At 42.0% G+C, this 22,167-nt stretch overlaps 1 protein-coding gene and 1 long non-coding RNA gene across 5 annotated transcripts in view; one reads left to right on the top strand and one right to left on the bottom strand.

The window, feature by feature from the left end:
* PAK6 (p21 (RAC1) activated kinase 6) overlaps positions 1-22,167 on the top strand; it is a 387,653-nt gene that overhangs the window by 116,985 nt on the left and 248,501 nt on the right. The window contains exon 1 of one of the 4 annotated variants that reach the window (XM_078659782.1): positions 12,275-12,542. The exons of 2 other annotated variants lie outside the window; for them this stretch is intronic. The gene's annotated coding sequence lies outside the window, so the exon portion shown is untranslated. Of the gene's footprint in view, positions 1-12,274; positions 12,543-22,167 lie in introns of those variants that run through there. One more of the 4 variants, XM_078659788.1, reaches the window with a different exon arrangement.
* The window catches only part of LOC144781127 (uncharacterized), a 140,254-nt gene that overhangs the window by 84,904 nt on the left and 33,183 nt on the right, over positions 1-22,167 (bottom strand). The window lies entirely within an intron of this gene.

The following is a 22,167-nucleotide window of genomic DNA, read 5'->3' as shown; positions in this document are numbered from 1 at the left end:
GAAATATGAGCGCGACTGCCACGCTGATAATCGGCTAATATAACAAGTGAGGTGAAACATGAAGTGTGCTGTCTATGAAGCGGGTATGTGTTTATCAAGATAAACACGCTGCCCTCATCGTTAACATGTGGGCAACAAATAGAAAGGGGCGCGGTCTCCCGAACCAGCTCCTTGCTGAGACATGAAGTGTTGGGTCCTTAAAGCGAGTGCTGTGCTGATTTACGATAAAGGTGCAACTAACTAAACAAGGGTCGGTGCACTCCCAAGTGCTCCGCTACAGCAAACGGCTGTGAAGAAGGTGCAAGTGTCGGTGCTATGAGAAGCACCCGCCAACTTTTAAACCGGCTCGGTGCAAGAGCAGGATTACTACAACCAGCAAAAAGCGAGAACATCATTACCAAGAAAGGTCCACACGCGCCTACTCTCAGGCACGTTGAGCAAATATAAGTGCAAACACAAGCACTTCATTGCCAGGCGCAACTAGAGCCAAATTTCGGGGGGAGGATACTAAAAAATTTTGGGGGGGGCTAACTCTTCCAGCAATAGGCAGAGTGGAGATTCAGGGGCTCTGAGAAGGGGTGAAAAAAAACAAAGCCTTGTTAACAAGTAAATGGACTTTTAAAGACCTGTGAAGTACTCAGGTGTGGCTGCAATAAGACGGACACCAGACAAGCCAGCCTACAGCATCTGAAAAACTGTCTGTGTGTGTGCCCGGGAAGCTGTCTCTGCCCGAGCTGACACACACAGGAAGCCAGAAGCTCTTTGAGCCCTATGGGCATTGTGCGCCCGGGCGGGAGCAAAGTAAACAAGGAGAACGGAAGGGGGGATGTAGGAAAGTAAAACACTGCAGGAAATTACGAAAGGAGCCAAGGCAAAAGAAAAAGTAGTGTAGGTACCAAAACACATGGCCCGTATCAAAAGGATCCATACAGCAGAGGCAAACGCCAGGGTGGAAACAAAACAACCACAAGGCGGTACACATGTATTCTATCCACAAACCCAAACTATTGATTTTATAGAGGCAGACCAAGTAACCAACCACAAGTGGTGGGCATGTGGTGGGTGTCTTCTCACTTCCCAGAGACTTTACAGCACGCCTCGCAGAGCAGCACATGCACGCTGCCTCTAGGCTCAACCTAAAAACTCACTGAGAGGCCCCAAAAATCTGTCCTGGTTGCACACTGTGGGAAGGGGGGAATATTAGTTTACATGTTTTAATCCACGACCCTAATTACATAGACCACTCCCTTTACAAAGAATCACAGTTTCCTTTCTATGGCCTTTAAGAGGCCCCCTCCTTTTTAGGTCGAGCCTATAGCAGCAGCGCGCATGCACTGCTCGCTTTGCGAGTCATGCAGTATTCTGTATGGTGTGGAAGCTCCACCCACTCTCCGCCCATCTTTTTCATTGGCTTGTGGCTTTGTCGTTCCTAAATGCTGCCTTCCAATTGGTTTTAGGCTTGTTAGTCTATCCTTATGATGGCCATGTCGTCATTTGTATCCTTCCATGGCTACTGTCCCCTTTATTTTGTGTTGCACAGTATGTGTTATTTAGATTGTGAGCACTATTTTCTTTCCGTGCCCCCCTCCCGCAGTCCGTGTCTTCTCGCCCCCCCACCTTGTTCGTGCCATCTCGCCTGCCCGCACTCCTGTTTGCAATGCAGTAGGTCTTGCGTAAATGCGCGTCCCATTGCAATGCAAATGCTTGTTTACTGTGAAAGTACAGAGTGGCAGCGTGCGCTGTACGCTGTTCCGACAGGCTTGGGGGGGGGGGGGCTGCCTGAGCTCGTGGGCAGCTGCACTGTTACAATGTAACAGACCTCATTAGGATTTGATTTAACGCGCGGCCTCAGCATTACCATTTCACTGACGTGGGAGGAGTCAGAGTGCCCAATGGCTATGAGACACTGACAGCCAATGAGGTCAGGTGTGAGTCTGTGAGACTCATTGATAGGCCGGTGGGTCCTGCTGCCGCAGCGGCAGTTGAATTAGAAAGTTGGTCTCCTCAGCTGACGGCAAACATGTAGGCTAAAGCAGTCTCATAGAACCATGACCCTACCGGCAGCTTATTTACTGGTCCACAAACTGGTGGCCGGAGTGGTTTATAGCTACCCTGAAAACTTTTCTGAGTCAGAGTGTGCAGCTGAGCTGCAACCCTTAATCATACTCGGCTGGCGTTGCCGCGGGCGAGGTCCGAGTTGGCTTGCCGGAGGCCGGCCAGCACTGCATCTCGCCAGCCCTGGCCGCTTGAAGTGCCAGCGTAACCTCAAAGGTATCATGATTTTAAAGTTTTAGAGTCTGATGTGGTAGCGCGCACAGCCTGTGTGATATGTACATTCTTCTTTAGTTGCAGCAGGCCTATTTCATAGCTAATCATTATATAGGCGTACATCGCACGCCTGCTCATCTGTAGAGAATTCAGTTAATTATAAGAGCAGATTGCCGTTTCTTTTGGCCATGTTGCACTGCTGCGTTTTGCTGCCTTGTTTTTTTCCCTCAAACGTGATGATTTGGAGCAGCCAGCATCTGCAGCCTGGCTCCAAAAAGGAAGGAACGGTGCGGGCGGTTACGACCAAGCAGGGGCTCGCAGCAGCTCGCCAGCCCAACTGGGATGCATTCGTCCTGTATTGCCCAGTTTGCAGAGAGCAGGCTGTTGGCCTCTCAGGGCAGCTTTGGGGCAGCCTGGACTGCAAACAAACCCAGGATGGAAGAAGCCATCACTCACCCACCTTCCTGAGACGGGGTGCCAGCTTCCGCCTAATGGGCCTCTCTTGCCTCACCCCGCCTCAGATGAGTCTGGGGCAAAGGTTTGCAGGCCTCATTCAAGTGCTCTCAGCTGGAAAAGCGTTGTATTTTAAGCGAATCTTGGATTTGACAGAGAGGAATGTAAAACTACAGCCTTTTACAGCAGCTGTCAACTAACATGAACCACGAGTGTTCGCAAAACTATATTTATTTTTTCGAGGATTAGCTGTGAGTAACAACGTTTGACTAGGTTAGTGCTCTTCCATTTCTGTTGCATTAAAACAGTTTTAACATTTTAGAGTTTCTCACTAATCAACTTCATGTAATTTCTGATATTTAAATGTTTCCCTCACCATCATTGCTTGATTTTGATTTTTGTTCGCGGGAAAATGTCACTCATAGTTGTTAAATGTCACTCATGGCAATCTGAAACCTTGGCAGCTAATCCTAATCTTGCCAGCAACAGAAGATCTCGGTGCTCGTTTCATTTGCAGCGAACACAGAGCTGGCTGCTGTGAGCAGTGTCATTGGAACATTATTTCTGCTTCACTGCCCCTCATTTGTATAATCAGCTGCAGTTAGCCCTGCATAATCACATTACAAAATTTTTTTTTTTATTAAACATATGTTTTTTGGGTGAAAGTTTGCAGTTGCATTTCTTTTTAGTATTCTACTTTCATATTTTGCAGTCAGTTCCTGCCTCCCTAGGGCCAGTTTTACCAAGTGGCAACAATTTAATTGCTGCAATAGCTCCCTCTTAAGACTCCTTAGTTTTTAGGTCGAGCCTAGCGTTGCAGCGCATGCCCTGCTCGCTCTGCGAGGCATGCTGTAGTATTGTTGGTTTTAGAAGTGGAGTGGAAGCCCCGCCCATATTTTTCAGTGGCTGTTGTCATTGTCCATGGAGTACGCTGGCTTCCGATTCAATATGAGGCTTCTTAGTCCTGCCTTGTTACCGCCCTGTCTCCTTTTGTGACCGCCATTCAGGACTGGATCTTTTACTTGCGGTGTTACACGGTTGTTAATATGTAGTCGGTGAGCACTATTTTGTTTCAGGCGCTGCTTCCCCCATCGGTGGCCAGCAGCCAGAGGGCCGTCTGCAGCCTCCGTTCACCCACATAAGGAAGTGGCTACGTTTCTGGAAGAGGAAAGGGGAAGTGAAGTGCTCGGAGAGACTGAAGTGAATTTGTGCCGCAGACGGACTCCGGCCGGGCTGGGTTCGTGTTGACTGCTCAGAGTCCACAAACTTACTCTCTCCTCAGAGACCTTTCCTGCCGCCGCCGTGTGACCGGACTGCGCTCCCTGACCCCAGCCGTCAGGTGAGTGTGCGCCGCACAAGTGCACCCTTTTTAGGCTGTCTCACTCTAGCACTTCCTACAGCCTCAGGGCGGATGGAGGATGGAGGGTGTCCGTTCATAAAGTTTCATCTCGCGCCTGGGGAAATCCTGAGACTGTTCAAATGGGAGGTGCTTCTGAAAGGCTGACAGGGCTGGTTAAGATAGGGACATATAGAGGTTTCCATATGGAGCGGATGATGCCGATGAAAAACTTGCAGGGATAGGACAGAGTCAGTGAAAATCTAAAGGATGGCGACAGGCCGGTCTCAATAGTGCTCGGAAGTGACACAAGATTTCACAATAGCCTTGTGCCCCTAAAGGGCTGGGCCAAAGTCAGTCACGCATAGATCTCTTACAATATGATGAGAGCAAGGTTTCACGTATAGCCCATTTGTGTATTTACATATTATAAGGAAATGAACGCCTAGCGCAACAAGTATTTACTTTTTCGTAGCGCTCCGCGGGAGGGGAATCACTTCTTGGCGTTTGGAGCACCAGACATGTATTGAGTTTGCATCACAACCGAAATTCTTTTGTAAAGGAACCAGCGCCCACAGGCCCTTGCAGGGTGGGGGTATACTGCTGGCAGGGTGGGGGTATTCTGATGCACGTAGTAGAACAGAGACACTCCCTTTGCATGTGGCGCTGTGTGCAAGACTTCCATGTCTACAAACCCGACAGAAGCTGCTTGCGCAGACTTTGGGCCTAAAAGGAGGTGAGGGTGCTTTTTAAAGACCAATACAAGAGCTCTACGCATCCGATGTCATCAGTGTCATAAGAGACATTTGAAGGCATGGGTTAAGTGAGCAATATGTAAAACAACAAGGACCCCCTGATACGGATCAATTTCCTGGGTCAGGGCAAGCAAATTATGAGAATAAAAACACCCAGGCAAATATCTAATAACCACTAACACATGAGAATTGGCATTTGCCACACAAAAGTAATGATAATCAACACCTGTTTTTACACATAAGATACAATTTAATTCCTCATACAGAACATACTCTTTGATAAAATTGATACATGATTATACATAAATAATAAAATATTTCAGCATTATAGCATATGCATAATTTCATACATAAAAAATTATTAAATATAAAAACTGATGGATGGTTCCCTGTCTACGCGTTTCGACACTGAGATGTGTCTTCCTCAGGACTGTACCATCGCAGTGCTGCAAGAAATATTTTGAAAAAAGGATATTTTTACAATTTCGTATTTACAGTGCAAAAACAGTTTGTAATTTAGACTCTCATGTTATGTGTTAGATACTAATGGTTAACAAGTACTGATGATACCGCTTACGAACATATACTAATTTCTGTTTTTTTCATTTCAACTGCTCAAACCCCATTTTCATTAGTACATGCATATCTGTCACATCTACATAAATATATATACATATTGGTAACATACTCAAAGATATATTTTATTCAATCAAACAAGTTCTTTCAATATAACATTTCCCTCACAATGAAAAGTTTTGTGTCTGTTTAAACAACCTAACAATATGGAAACAGAGGAATACAAGAGGGAAAAAAGAAAAAGAAAAAGAAACAAAGGATTTTTCAGTATAATTGTCAGGAAATATGGAATCCTGAAAATCCATTTGTTTATAAACAACTTATGATAACTCACACTTATCATTTTACTGTGGTATCTATTTATTACGTCTGTCTTTTCCCCTGCCTTGATTTTCAGTCACACGATTATGATGTTCTACGAATGTCTTGCTATTTATTTTCCTATTTGGCTATATTTTTTTAAACATCTTAAACCTAACAAAAAACAGTTGTCATAAATATTTCGATCGATTTTCGTCAATAGTGCTTACCTATATTAAGGTCATATTGAACTGCTGACATCAAATAGTCGCACAAGATAGTGGAGGCAGAAAGCTTATGACTCTGTGAATAAACAATGGTCCATTAGCAATAAATCCACTATGGTGGCTGTCAAGATGATTTTTCTTATCAGTACTATACTGCTTACCCTGTTTAAATATATGATCTACTCGTATTGATCTGCGGTGTTAGGTAGTCTTTATTTGATAGTATTCGATGAGATACGTTCTCTTTTTATCTAATTAAAAGAGAATAGCATATCTAACATTACGTGAGTGACAGATACTATACATAAAGTGCTTAATTTATAGCGCATAGCGCTCCGCTTACCCTGTTTTCCTAATGTTTAAATCAAAGACGACGTGTATTGTTGATCCCAGTACATTTCGTGAAGTGGACAGTTTATTTTTCCATCTGAAAGGTGGATTACAACTAGCGTTATATGATTATCTAATTTCTAAAAGTTAGAAGCCTTTTTCGCGACGTACTTTGGAAAAATAAATTTCTTACCAAACTTAAAAATGGCAATTGTTGTGATTACTGTAGGGCGCCATATGACCCTGGTCCAATCAAACGTTCCAGATTTGGCGATTTTTTCTAATCTAAATCGTAAAGAGAGCGCAGCTCACATTACATTACGGATAACATATTCAAAATACAATCTGCACATGCAGCGTACTCTACGAGACTGTATTTTTACCTGTATATATGCAGATTTAGGTGTGCCGGCTACAAAAGGTTCCCAGTGTCTTTTATCTAAAGAAAGAAAGGGAGGCCCGACTCGCATTATATTAGGGATGACCAGTGCAGAGTTTAAACAGACGCATAGGGCGTTCGTAAGGTGGTTATAGTTTACCTGTATTTAAGCAGATTCAGACGGACCGGTTACAATGCGATCCCGGCGGTATCTGGCGTTTCGGCAAAGAGTTTGACACCTGAGATCTCATTGGTTTATATAATAGGATAGACGATTGGTTAGCCTTGTGTCACGTGTATCTTAAAGGGGCACACCTCCGTGTTTATGGTAACGGTGGTCCCGAAGATTAGCAACCAAAATTTTATAGAATTAGATGCACAGAAACCATATTTATATTAATTATTTCAAGGCGTTTACTTTATCCAGGCATTTACTTTATTTGGGCATATTAATTACTATAGAGAACCCACAGTTCTTTTAAGAAATTGGTAGTGGCAGTGTTATCTTCTATAATTTTTACAGTATCGCATTTACCCATGGTAAGTCATTGTTTAAACCATGGGTAAACGTGTTCAAAGAAAAGATCCAGTAGACCTCTCTTTTTTTCCTTATTTTATCTCCACCATTATCATTCGATATGTGGATCTTTTCTAGAATGCGCCACCGAATTTGTGACGGAGAGTGATGGAACTCAGAGAAATGGGACGCCAAAGGTGCTGTCAGTTTACAAGTTTTGATGGCAGACCTATGTTCTGTTAGGCGGAGTTTCATTGTTCTTGAAGTTTCTCCGACATAGCCTAAATTGCAAGGGCATAGTAAGAGATAAATGATATTGCTCGTATTACATGTCCATAACTCATTAGCTTGTATTTTCACTTGGTTAAATGTGAATATCTCACCTGATATAATGCCATCACATGATTGACATGTCCCACATCTAGAGGTACCTTTGATGGCATTTTCACCATTGAATGATTTCTGTACATACGGGGTCTTTTTGTTAATTCCATTGAAACGTGATCTCACTACTAGATCTTTCAGGTTTTTGTTGCGTCGGTGTGCAAACATAGGTTTCGGTAATTTAGGTTGTGTCGGTTCTAAATTCAATAGATGCCAATTCGAATTAATAATCTGTCTGACTGTGGCATTTAGGGGAGAGTGTTTGGTAATGCAGACTAATTTTTGTTCTTTTTGTTGTTTATTCGAGTTAAGTAGGGCATCTCGATCAAAATATCGGGCTCGTTTATATGCTTCACGCACTAATCGATGTGGGTACCCACGTGCAAGAAATTTTTGTTTCATTTGTTCAGACTGAACATCATAATCTTTAATATTTGTGCAGTTTCTTCGCACTCTAAGGAACTGCGAAAAAGGTATGCCATCTTTCTGGTTTCTCGGGTGGTAACTATTGAAGTGAAGTAGCGTGTTTCTTGCTGTTGACTTAATATGTAAGTCAACCTCCAATTTATTCGATTCATGTTTGATATGTGTCAAGAAACTCCACTTTGGTTGCATCAATGTGTGCAGTGAAGCGGAGATTACCATCAGCTAAATTGATCCATTGTAAGAATTCTCGAAGAGTCTGTTCCCCATTGGTCCAGATGAAGAATATATCATCAATAAACTGGTACCAATGGGAAACAGACTCATAGAATGGTGCCATCTCATTATGTATATGTTGAGATTCAAATTTTGCCATGTAGATATTGGCTATCGATGGGGCCATTGCTGCCCCCATACTGACGCCTTTAGTCGGTTGGAACATATGTTCCCCGAATTGAAACACATTCTCTTGAAGCACCACTGATAAACATTGTAAGATAAATGGCTTATTGCATGGGATTAGATGAAGATCAATGAACCGACTAGTAGCCTCTATAGCTCCTTTTTGGGGGATGTTGCTATAGAGGGATTCAACATCCAAAGTAACTAAGAAGTCTTTCTTTTCATCAAATGGCAGATGTTCAACCTTTGAGATGATTGCCCCAGTATCTTTAATATAAGAAGGGGTAAATTGAATGTATGGTCTTAGGATGTTGTCCAAGTATTTTGACAAGGCTTCAGTGGGAGTGCCAATGGTCAAAACAATCGGACGGTAGGGTGGATTTTGTTCATTTTTATGCATTTTTGGAGTACCATAAATGCAGGCTATTTTTTTCTGTGATTTATTGAGAAAATCATACTCCTTTTTAGTAATTATGTTATTGTTTAGAGCTTGAGTAGTTATTTTTTGGATTATCTTAATTACTCTCTCTGTAGGATTTTTTGTGACTTTTTTATAGAATATGGGGTCATTCAACATAGTAAGCATGTTTGTTTCATACTTAACAGAATCCATAAGGATTAAGTGAGCAACTGCCTCCCCCCCGCCTCCATTGAGGCACCCCCCCCATCTCAAGCACTCTCCCTTACTCTCTCTGCCCACTTCTACCCCTGTTTTTTTAGGTCAAGCCTAGCGTTGCAGCGCAAGCGCTGCTCGCTCTTGGACCCCTTTTACTCTGCTCCCTAAGGCCACTGTCATTGAAATCCATGCACCAGGCTCAGTGGACACCTCTGCCACCTTGGTGCAGAAGCACAGCTTCCCAATGTAATTCGAGATTTGCTCCTCTTTTGCTCCACACAGACTCATACCCAAAAGGGAGGGGGGTAACTCTGTTGCTTGCAGCTTTGACACTCGCCCCAGTGCTACGCTTCCTCCCCCATGGCGGCCGCCGCTCCTCAGGGACCAATGCATTGTTGTTCACACACTCTCCACAGCCATCATAGTACAAAGACTGCATTGCCCCCTGGTACAGGACACCCGCCCTCCATGCCCTTTATACCTAGTACTTCCATAATAAAAGCACTACATCTACCACACTTGTTCACCATTGCTACCCCCAAGGGCCGTCACTCCTCGATATTCACTTCTACTGTCTAGTAACCTCAGCACCTCTAACTCCCCTACCCCCCACCACCCCATTCTGCCATCTCACCTGAAGTCTTTGTTGCAAGTGTTGTTGGGCATCACAGACAGAGTTTAAGTTGAATTGCACACTCCATCAGTCAGCTACCCGAGTATCATCAGTGGTGCGTGGTGGTGGTATCTCGTCAAAATAGGAAGAGTTAATCTCTGAGCACCACTTTTGGAAATGTAGAAGCCATCAGAATTTCCTACTTATAACCATTTGCAATAAAATAGGTCTCGCATTTGCGAGAATTGAAGCTATTGGCACTATAAAGTACAAGACCTTTTATTTATGTATTTAAGTGCATGTTTACACACTGCTTGCAGGTTTTCAAAACACATAAATAAAATGCATTGTCATTTACCATGCCAATAGCTCAAACTCTTGCAAATACAAGACCTGTTGAATTGCAAATACTTGTTTTTTTTATTTTGAATTACTAAAGCTTTCAGATTGCTGCTATAACCTAAATATTCAAAATCCATGACACATAAATGAGTGTGTACATTTTTCACAGCTATCAGCATCCCCTAATAAATTCTGCTTTTGCTTACTTAGCTAATTAATAAATCAGTTTACCTTGAAAAACATTAACATAACAAAAACAAGTATAATTTCTAATTCTTTGAAAATGTTGACCACATTACCCAATGGTAAACTATCTTTAACAAACATGGGTGTAGATACAGTCCAAAAACAGTCTCAGTATGCAAGGGATGCTACACCCATCTCTATGTTTTCCTGTCAAGGTATTGTAGTAATTCTCCAAGATTTATTAATCCTCATTTTTAGCGTTGCTTTTCTTTTGCAATTGTGCCCAAATAGTGCAGCATTATTTGGCTTTCATTCGGATTTTCTTGGAGAAAAAATATTGATGCACTTTACAACATTCTTCTGTACAAAGCTTTTTCTGGTAAGGAGTGTTAGGGTGTTTTGGTGACCCACCTCCTTCTCTGACCTTTTAGGTCTCAGCTATAGCATTAGCTGCTTGTTGGCACACCTATTGTTTCTATAATATAATTGCACTTAGATTGTGCTTTGGGTTAGCCTCTTTCTCATGACTACATGTCTTTGTGGTCTATCTGAGGTGTCTGCTCGTGATTTGATAGTTTTCTTCACTATTCCTTTATTTATCACACTTAGGGACACTTTGATCTAATTGCGAAAGGATGAGTTGTATTCTTCCACTGCTGACTTAGTTAAAGGACCACTTTTAGGTCTCACTTTTTATTTCTCTATTGCAACATGAGTTCTCGTACTTTTGTAAAGGAAATAATGATGTTAAACTGCAGAGGTTCTATTTGTTTTGGATGGATTCACTTTACATAAAACTGTTACTTTCTTTTTTATTTCCTCTGCGTAATTGGAAAAAAGGGGTCTGAAAGAGACATAGGAAAAATGATATCATCAACACAAATTAAACTAACTATTGGAAATTAGTAAGCCAGGTTAACTGAGCTGCTTTTCTGTGCTCGATTTAATAGCATCATGGTGTTTGAGGCCGTATGATATCCAAGTCTAGATTTTCACAATCGCACTGAACCAGTTATAGCATCCATTGGCATTCTAAAATATAGAATTTATACTCTTTGTTTTAACCCCCACCACTATCAGGCCCGCAACGCTCATAGGGCTCAAAGGGCTTCAGCCCCTCCGTCGTGTGTGTCAGCCCGGGCTCAGACAGCTTCCCGGGCACACACACAGTTTTTGAGCTGCCAGCCGCACTCGAGTACTTCACAGGTCTTTAAAAGACCATTCACTTGTTAACGAGGCTTTGTTGTTTGTTCACCCCTTCTTAGAGCTCCTGCATCTCCACTCTGCCTATTTCTGGAAGAATCAGGGGCCCCTCCCTCCCCCCCATTTTTATCAGCTCCCCCCACCCCCCCGAAATGTGCCTCTAGTTGCACCTCTGACCACCACCACTAATTCACAAAGGTTAACAATGTCTTTTTATTTTTGTACTAAGCCTATTAAAATCAATGTCCATTTACTTTTTAGCAATCCCAGACTACCATTAAGCTCTTCCAGGGGTGCTTCTCTAATTCAACTGATCGCGTTCATTTAGTCTGTGGAAAACCTGACAATGCCTTTTATGTGCAAGACCTGCAAGCGAATGGTAAACACAACCTTTGTACTCATAGCCCTTGCTTACCAGAAGAGGTGCAGTTACTGCCAGCCATGCTTCTCGTAAGCAAAATAAGTGCTTATGCACCCCTTGCAGATTTTCAAAAACATAAATAAAAGGCATTGCCATTTACAATGCCAAATAGCTCAAACTTGCAAATGCGAGACCGATTGCATTGCAAATGCTTGTTCATCTTACTTATAGCACTGCCTGGACTTATTTTTGAGGACGGAAGCTATTTTTCATCTTCAGAATTTGACCTAGGGCTAGAGAAAGAAAGAGCCAACGAAGGAGAAACAGAGGAAGGCAGTGGCACAATGGAGAAAGTAGGGGTGAAAAAGAACCTTCAAAAGTGAGATTAGAAATGAAGAGTGGAGGGAAAAAAAGAGGCTCCTGGTGGAATCACCGTTAAGGCTGTGTTGGTATTATGTAACTCGGGCTTAACTGGCTCCCTTGAAATACTGCATGTATTTGGTTATTTATTGTAAACTAAGCAATGAACCGTACATGCATCGCAGCTGGCTAACAATCTTTGCAGATTCCAGGAAACAGCAGTGGCTGCTGGCTGGCGCCCGTGGCCAGTCAGCAGGGAGCGATGCTGGTAATGGAGGGTGGGTGTGCAATGAATGAGCGCGCGGTGTGCGGAAGAGGGTCAGGTCGCGTCTTGTGTGTGCTGATGAGCAGCGAGCGGGAGGAGGGAGGAGTTGTGAAGAAGCAGCAGCGAGGAGAGAGGGCTGTAGTTGCCTGGAGGTGCGGACGTCACGGTGCATGATTTCCGAGACAAGCATCAGCCTGCTCCCAGACACCGAGCGCCTGCGCTGGAGCGGTCTCCCGCACTCCGAAGGTAAGACACGGCGCCGCCTGTCACCCTGGCAGCCGGGAGGGAGGGCGCAGGCCGAGCCGGGGCCCGCCACTGTCCGGATCCAGGGGCTGACAAGCACCTGGAGGACCGGCGTCTGGGGTACACGGCGTGGCAGCATTCCGAACCAGCCAATCAGAGCCAGGCGCTCCACTCTGCGTATAAAGGCGGGGAGCGAAGCTAAACAGCTTTAATATGACGAAACCAACATTTATCAGATAAGCAGCAAGTTACTTTGGTAAAAAGTATGTGTAGGATCTTTGCAAAGCGGTGTGAAGCGCAGCTTCCAAACCCAGTCGCCTCTAGGCACTTGGCAGCAGAGGATGGAGTAGTGTGATCATGTTGCGTTGAAGTGCCTTGATGAACTATAGTTCATAGATTAGATAACATGAGCTCCTGCAAAGGAGGGCGAAGGTTATCTCATGGGGACGCCAAGCAGTGTTTATGTCAGCGCCTGGGTGGCTCACAGCGCATAGAAGACGTCTGACTCTTGTGGGTCTGTGGAAGTGAAAGCCACCAGTTATAGCGCTTCGCCCTGTCAACACTGAGAGGAGTATGTTAGTAGAAAGTATAATGAGGTGAAATCCAACCACCCTTTCTGAAAATTTGGGTCAAAGATCACAGACGTCCGGTCTTGGGGTCTGTGTAAAAGAATGTCAGTGCGTGTAGCGGAGCTTGTCCATCTGGCTCAGCCCAGTACACTAGGGGTGGCACCTTCCTGCATTGTGTCTTGAAAGCTAACCTAGTAACTCCCAAGTGCTGCTGACTATGTTGCGTTTGTTTCAAGATCTGTAAAATGAACTTAATTCCTAAGTGGTGCGAATGACTTTGGTTTATATAGCACTGGATAACAAGTAAATGCCCCTTCCTGCCTCCGTAGCCTGTGTGTGGTGGCATTTAATAACCTTATCTGTATAAAGTATTGTATTGTATTGTAATTGCATTTCTGTAGCGCTTACTACCCCTGACGAGGTGTTGAAGCCCTTTTTTGGCGAGTAGCACGCTACTCCGGAACCCATAAAGGATTAGAGGTTAATTAGTACTCTGCTTCTCCTTGCGTAGCTGCATGCTATATAAATATCACATATAGAATACATTTCAGGCCACGTTTCCGACATTGAAGCCAGCTGGCTTTTAATGGCAGCAGACTTTACAAGGAAAGTCCCACCTAGATTTCATCTTTCTTGCACTATCTTAGCCACAAAAAAGCATCCCGCGACAGACTCTTGTTCTGTGCATCTGGAAACAAGCATGTCCTCGACTTCCCTACAATAGTGCCATGTCCTACCGGAAGAGTTTATTCTGCATCTTAAGGTGGGATCCATTGCATTGTCATCCATCACATGCTGGGTAGCACCTGCTTCACCATTGGTGTGGCAGACAGAGTCTCTTATCCCTTCACTTGATTGGTCTATGAGGTACTGAAGGAGAGTGGCTCCTACTCCGGTGTAACTGAAGTGGTACAAATTAAAATGACATATGTCAACAAAGAAACTCCACTTCCAGCCCCCCATTAACTGCACCCTCAGTCGCCTCATCTCAGATTCCCTGTGGGCGTCAATCCCCAAACTTATTTCCATACTCTTCTTAATACTAGAACTGTGAGAAACCTTTAGTACGAAAACAAAATTTCAAGTAGGCCCTGATTGTGGACCATTGCCTGGATTGCAGAGGGTCCTGATTTCATCCATTCCATTCTGTATTTTTGCCGCAAACTGGCAATATTTCCCAGTGAGTCTGAGGTGACGCGGATAATGGATGTACCACTTACTCGTGGATTAACTTAAAAAAAATTCTCATGACTTTAAAACTTGAAGACTATTGCTTTTTTTGTCAGAAAATCTTAAAAGGGACGTAAAAGTCCTGATTTTAATGTGCAATCCCACATTTAGAAAAGGACGAGAACTGCTGGTAGTATTTATTATATTTGTTAGAGTTATGAAAAGTTTCCCAGAGAAAAATTAACACTATTTTTACATCCCTACTAAACACCCATAGTCTTCTGCACTAAGATTTAAAAAACAAGTCAATTTTCCACTCCGCACTGTGCCCATAGCAAACTTAAAGAAGTGAAGCAGGTCGTGCAAGCAGCTTCCAAGCTTCATTCACTTGAAAGAATAATCATTCACATTAAAGTATCTTCTATACAGTCTATGGTTACTGGCAATGTACTGAAAACAGAGAAGCACAGCCCTATTCTAAAAATAACTTTTAATTAGGTGCCCAGGGACACCTTGAGAAACACAATGAAAATACCACCACTGAAAGCAGGTAATAAATACTTCTCACTCTCCAAAATACCAACAGAGATGGTGCATATCACATACCTTAACATGCTGACAGCTTAGAAACTACAATTGCTGTTGTGCAGGATTTGCAGGTAAAATCGGTTGCCCGTCAGCTCTCTTTTCTGGCAGATATGATCGTGCACTGCACGGCCATTAGACATTGAATTGTAGGCCAGCGTCCCAACAGGGAATATTGAAACTGTTTCCACAATACAAGAATGTGCCAAAATATGATCCAAAACAAGGTGTGCAGTTTTGTGGTCGGTCGTTCCTTTGCAGTTCAGGAAGGTACCCAGGCAAGCTTGCCATCTTTATGAGGCTAATATTCACACAAATTATTTTTAGGAGAGATACAACCTGACAATCTTTCAACATTTTCCAGGGTGTGTCTCTTTTTTAAATCCGGAAGACGAGTGTATATGGTGTTCAAAACTTGCAATATTATAAAAATCAGAACACACGAATTCTGCAATCCCACCAGTAGAAATACAAATTAGCACTGCTAGCTAACAAAGGTAGCCGTTTCCTCACTAATTATACGACTTATTTTAAAAAGGCCCATCTGAATAATTTAGTCTGTTAGACAGAAACTCCAAAAAAGCCGTAAGTATGAAAATGAATAATAATACTTTAAAAAAATGAAGTACACTAAGGTTTAATGAGAAAAATACATGAAGTGGAGGTTCTCACTCTGAGAAGATATGCAGTGTAACTGTATTCGCGGTGGTGATGACGTTGAACTCGTTGTGGTCTGATTCTGACAATGAATCAGGGCAGATGAACAGGGTCTACCTGAGTTGGAGGTTCCTTGCAATGTTCAAAAAGACACCGTACCGATGGCTGAGAACTGTGCTAACAGTACTGCGAGGGGGAGGGGAAGGTCACTTTCCTCCATTCATTGGAAATTAATATCTGAGATCTGGACTGCATGTGAAGCCACCCTGAAAAGGGAAAACATTTATTTGTAGACCACTAGAGGACACAAAGACCAGCAGTTATGTTCCATTGTCCTCTGTAAAATCCGGGCCTGGCCCATGTGATTATCCGAGGAGAAGATTATGTGTAGATTTGTTGCCCCCACTGTTCATATTCATCTTACAATGGAACTCAGAGGCACCAAATTCTCAAAAGTCTCCCTGCTTCGTCGTGGTACTTCGATTCTAGAGTTAGGATGGACCTTTTAGATAAAAGTGTGATTACCCCCCGCTTCTTCCCCTCTTCCGGTGAGCACGCTACCTGTGAGATCCAGTTACCTTTCACTAGCCTGACATCTCCCAGGGATAGTTTAGTTTCTTGTAGCAGGACCACGTCCCCTTTAGTTTTGGCGAGGTAATCTAGTATCTTCTTGCGTTTGATAGGGTGGTTGAGCCCTTTGACATTGAGGGATACTATCTTTAGGTCAGCAGCCAAATTGAGATTGTTGGTGGGGGCCATTAACTAAGGGGTGTCGTGTTTGGTAAGCTTAGTCTGCGTCCCCAGCTCTCGATTGTTACTGTACCTCCCCACACTCCACAATCATGTGTTGAGGGGCAGGCGTCTGCTTTTTGTTAGCCACTGGGTTAGGACTCACTCTAGTACTGTTTAAGGGTGTCTGGCTGAACCTTCTCGTTGAGAAACATGAGAGTAAAGAGGCACCAAATTCTAATTGAAGTGTTGAGCAGGTGCATTTTCATGAGCATATGTGCATGTCAGAGAATACGGTAGAGTGAGAACTCTTCCCATAGCTTTGTTAGGCATCCTTTGAGTGGCGCCAGCATTCAACTTCCATGTTCAATTTGGAAAGAAATATATGGCCACATCAGCAAGTGTCACCAAAGGAAATTCAAAAATGTAAAACGCATACTGTTCGAACAGGACTTAAAAATAGTTATTGAGATCTTTGCGTTATCATGACTTGTCTCGACTATGGTTCTACTCAGCGTTTTCGCAAAAAGAAGCCAAGCTCTCCGGATAGTTTTTCTTTATGCTGCAGCCTGATTCCGGACTAAAAAATAACAGATTGCGTCACTCACTGACTTTCAGCCTCCCAAATGCTTGCCTATTGAGGCACGATTGTCATTGAAAACCGCCCCGCTCACTCCAAAAAACCCTAAAAGGTAACTCCCAAAAATACCTTTGTCAAAAACTAAAGAAATCCAGAGGATCACACATTTCAGAAGCAAGATCAAAGTCTCATTATTCATACCCTTTTTTCAAAAGAAAAAGAGTGATTTGGCTCAGTCTTTTTCTGGCAATGTCCCAAGAATCTGGAATGCTAAACCCATCCATATCGTCCCTTTCTTCTCCCTATACATGTTGGAAACTTGTCATGGTATACTCTTTTACAAACTCTGAACTCATAAGCCTGAATAGATGGCTTATGCTACTCACTGATCTTTTTCCCACCAGGGCTCTCTCTCCTCATCAGTCTCTAACCTTATGATTGCATATTGTTTACAAACCCCCTCCACGTGTATTGAAACCCTTAATCTACCTGAACATATGCAGCTGTTCTCTACAGATAAACCCATACCTACAAATGCCATCATCATATAATATTACTATCAATCGGTTCATAATCAGTCACCTGAGTGCTCTTTAAAAGACATGTTATGCACTACAACCACTGTATCTCATAAATCAACTCTCTAGTGTTTTTACTCTAGATGAAAAATTACAATGAATGTAGTAAATGTGGGTCCATTTGGCGTGTTCAAAATCTGTACAGCGCTCCGAAGCCCACCAGGGCAGAGTTTGCACTTAACACCATACGTTAAATGAATAAATAATACGATGGCCTTTGAGACTCAGAAAACGGCGGTTACATTAGCTATGGTAGCAAACGTCCCTGGTGACAACCTAGCCCTGGTTTCCACCCACCAGATTCCTGTATTTATGAAGGAAATAGACTGAGAATTCAAGGGAAATGACCTGTCCCTTTCAGCATCTACAGAAATCCTACAGTTCTAGAAGTACTTACATTGGATCTCTAATTGTAAAAGTACATTAAAAAAAATCAAAATATACTATCACATATAATCTTTCATAAGGTACTTTAAAGTGGATATTGACATGTCCAACTTGTTTGTCAATAATAGCTCATTTCCTTGAAATACCCCAAATGCTTCCTTTGCGTACGGGTAAATAGTACATTTACAATTATTTTCATTGCATTTCTACACATATTTAGCCCAAGAGAGCATATTGGCCACTAGCTCAGTGGTGATAGAAAACACCACTTTGCATATCGACCGATGTCCCTATTCTGTACAAGACAAAAGTTGAAACAATTAGTCTTCAGTTAACCAATTCACACATTACTATAGTGGTCAACTTATCCATTATAATTTAATTGTCAATGGAAATATGTTGACTTTTAGAATTAGTTACAATTGTTCTAAAAACCATTGGTCTTTTCTACCAATAGCATTTGAGTTAAGTGCCATATATGAAAATCAAGCAATGTGTTAAAAAGAGATCAATTTAATGTAAAAAAAAATGTATAGTGATATGCTTACAAATGCCCTCCAAAATAAGAAAAACCTCATACTCGGACTAGTTTGAGTGGCGGTGTTTTCTGGATGGAGAAAGAGGACTTCTTGGATTGGAGTTCACTTGCATAATTGACATATTGACAATACTCTTGGTGAAGTGCAGACAGTATTGACCCCAACATTGTGCCCTGCCTCCAGTTTAATATAAAGAAGAGATTGATCAACCAGTTCCCTTGTTTGCCCATATGATTTTTGGGAGACCATCTGTATTGATTCGTTGAGGTTGGCTGCAATTACGGAGCTTTGTTGATTTACTCCCCCTTTGATGGGAGCGAGGATTGAGAAAGGTATTGAAGCATCCTCCTGCCAATTTAGTCCAGGTCTATTCATCCCAAAGGGAAGTAGCATCTCTTGAAAGTTAGGCTTGCTGGGTGGATCGTAGCAAAGTGAGCAAAAAGCTTCTACGTATTTACAAAAATATTATTCATTTCAGCAACAAGAGAGTGGGACTCCAAATGGCAGAATTTCATAAATTAATAATTATGAGGGTGCTTTGAAACATCTTCTATGTCATTTGCTCCTAGCTCTTCAGAGCACCTTTCTTTTTTCTCATAATCTTAAGAATGCCAGACATGATATGTAGCACAAATAAGTACCACACAAGTGCCAATCTTAGCAGTAGCTACAGGCGCCAGCTTAATATGCTAATAGTCCTCTTGCGTGATCGTTGAACAAATGCTTTGGGCCCCCTGCTTTGCGCCGTGGCATTCTGTGGTAGGTTAAATAAAATGTGCAGGCAAAAAAAAAATAACTATTGAATAAGACTGGCTGACACGCAAACCTGGAGGGTCTCCCTCCCACACACTCAGCATGTGCCAAATCTTGTAGCTTCCTCAATATCAGTTCCCCTCCAAGACTCGGATCAACAGAAGACTGGCATAGTTTGGTACCAGCTTTTGCTCTACTGATTTCAGATCCACATTCAAGCAGTACTCTCTTTTCACATGGTCACTGATCCTCCCTAATTCCAGCATCCAAGACTGGCTCTACCGAGGCGTGTCCTACAAGAATGGGCTTGATTTGTTAAAGGCTTACAGAAATAATAACACAAGACCCGCACACAAAAATATCTACGTCTACACTGACCACACCTGCAGGCCTGTATCACATTAAGACCTGTTTCATCATGTACTAGCAGGATAAAGCCTCTCTGGCAGAAAATCAAACCATCTAAGGAAGCAATTCACAGCACAAGTAATCTAGATACCATCAGGTTTGAAACCGAAAACTGCAAAAAGTGAAACCAAGGAGACCGATATTTTCAAGGTACATGTCCAGGATCCGAATTATGTTTACGCCATCAGATCAGTTCTCCTTTTTAGGAAACAGGTGAAAATTAACCTCTTCGAGGAAAACCTTATCCAACATAGAGAATTACCCTAGCTGCGCTAGTGTCAAGCCTACCAGCTGAAGAAAAACTGCATCCCAGTACCCATGCATTTCCAATGTAAATCTTTCTATGTACATGATACAATATTGTTCCCCGAAGTCTTGCACAGTGTTCGGTTGCTTATAGTCTAGGATTGTGCTGCATATGCAACACATACATCAACACATAAAGACCTATGTGATTGATGGGATAGCTACAAGCTACTTATATAGACCAGCTAAATATACGTTCATAGGATGTTCTCAATTCTAAATTGTTAAATTTGGGACGTTATTGGCCTCTGTTGATCTGAATAGTCACATTTGTAACTTAAAAAAACCTTTTTTATTTATTTGGAGAAATCATAGTCAGTGCAATAAATCATACATCAATTCAACAGCCATATTACATAAATATACAGCCATATTATAAATATGTATACATACAGAACCTTAACATACCATTGATATAAATCTGATCCTGCTTCCACAACCTAAAATATTCCCACTGTATTTCCAACCAATTCCTATTTTTATACAAAATAATTCCAGCATTCAACATATTTCTTAGTTGACCCAGATTTTAAAGCATACAACCTCTCGCATTCTTTTACTTTCAGCATCTTATCATTGTTCAATCTGTGGACACATTAGATGTTCGCCAGTTTTGCTAAATTAATGATCATGCTACAAGTGTTATTATATAGAGCTGTTTACATTGCTTTGGGTTAAAACCTGCACTAGATGAATATCCTAATATTAATTGGAGATCTTCAAGAAGGGTAAAACTCAATGTCGCCTGCAAAATTGAGATATTCCAATACAAAGTCCCTCTTATTTGGGACATAGAAAAATGATGCGAGTCCAATTGCCCTCTGACTGAGATGAACATCTGAAGTAGCTGCCTGGAATTTGCGGCAGGAGTCTGTGGATGGATACTGGTGTACTATATAACAGCCATTTAATTAAAAAAATGCATTCTGCGAAAATTTGCTGCTTTTAAAATGTAAAAAGTAAAGCCATTTTTTTTATTCCAAGTTTCCGGCGAGATAGTCAATTTCTCGGTTGTAAACTTCTTCTAAGCCATTTTAGAGACTACATCAATCTCTTTTGCTGAGTCTAATCTGGTTTTCCAGTAGTTAACTGATCTAACTGTAGTGATTTCAATAAGATCATCGACCAACATCAAATTTTCCCTTTTTTCTTTGGGTTCAAGTTTTTTTAAAAGCTTACGTATTCGATTATAGGACCGAAGTATGAACGCTTAAAAATACTTAATCTCAGGGTCCATATTAGCCCAGGTTGTCCATGTTTCTTGGCTAATCAAATCTGTCAAGCTAATATAACCATTGCTTCTTCACCTCTGCACCTTATGTCCTTCCAAGAATGGCTGATCTAGTAGCTTAATGTCCTTCAACCAGGTAGACCTATTTAAATATAAAATGGAGTACTGATGCCCGATGGAGCTACCTTGCTAGCTATTGGGGAGACAGGCTGTGGATTCCCTCCTCGGTCGTCACCTACCCAGTCGGTCACTGGGCAAACTTCCCTGTGTCACTCCTGCTGTCTTTTCACTCATCCTCTCCTTTCACACTTTCCCCGTCCCCCTATCTGCTCTATTTGTCTCACCTTCTCTCCTTAAATGTGTTGCTTATTTGATGAAATGAATAAATAAACGTTTAATTATTATCATTTTTGTAACTTTGTGTAATCTAATGTAAAGCGCTCTGATACCTACGGGTCTAGCCAGTGCTATATAAAACTAATTAAATAAATAAATAATAAATAAATCCTTCTTTTTGAGAGCCCAGAACAAAGTTCTGTATCTAACTTTCTCCAGTGATTTGGTTAGATGCATAACATCTCAAATGTTATAGTCTATCAGCATCTGAGGTATAAGGTTGTTATCTAATATATTACGTGATGATTAAAGATCACAAAAACGGAACAGGAATTGTGCAGAGTTGGCAAAATAATACTGTTTTGTATATGGCAGTGCTTAATTTCCTGCCTTTGTTGGTTTATATAATATATGCAGTATCAGCCGTGGTGATTTATTATCCCATGAAAAAGCAGAGATCAACCCCTCGATTCTTCTAAAAATATTGATATGTAAAAAACAGGGAACTGTGGAAAAGAGAAAATTAAATAGCGGTAAAACTGACATTCAAATTAATGCTACTCTACCCATAATCGAAAGTGAAAGGAAGTTCCATTAAAAAAATAGGGATTTAACCCCATCTATTAGAGGAATATAATTCAAATCCATGCCGAGAAAGCCTTTGACTTGGTTAACTGGGAAAGTCTATTATCGATTTTTAAAAGCTTTTGGGTTTCCATCTCGGTTTATGACAGTATTAACTCATCTTAAGGAATGATCATGAACTCGAGTGATCATAAACTTCACCATGGCAGATGTGT

Source organism: Lissotriton helveticus, chromosome 9 (assembly GCF_964261635.1).
Source record: "Lissotriton helveticus chromosome 9, aLisHel1.1, whole genome shotgun sequence".
Classification (NCBI taxonomy): Eukaryota; Metazoa; Chordata; class Amphibia; order Caudata; family Salamandridae; genus Lissotriton; species Lissotriton helveticus.
This window is presented reverse-complemented; position numbering and strand designations above follow the sequence as displayed.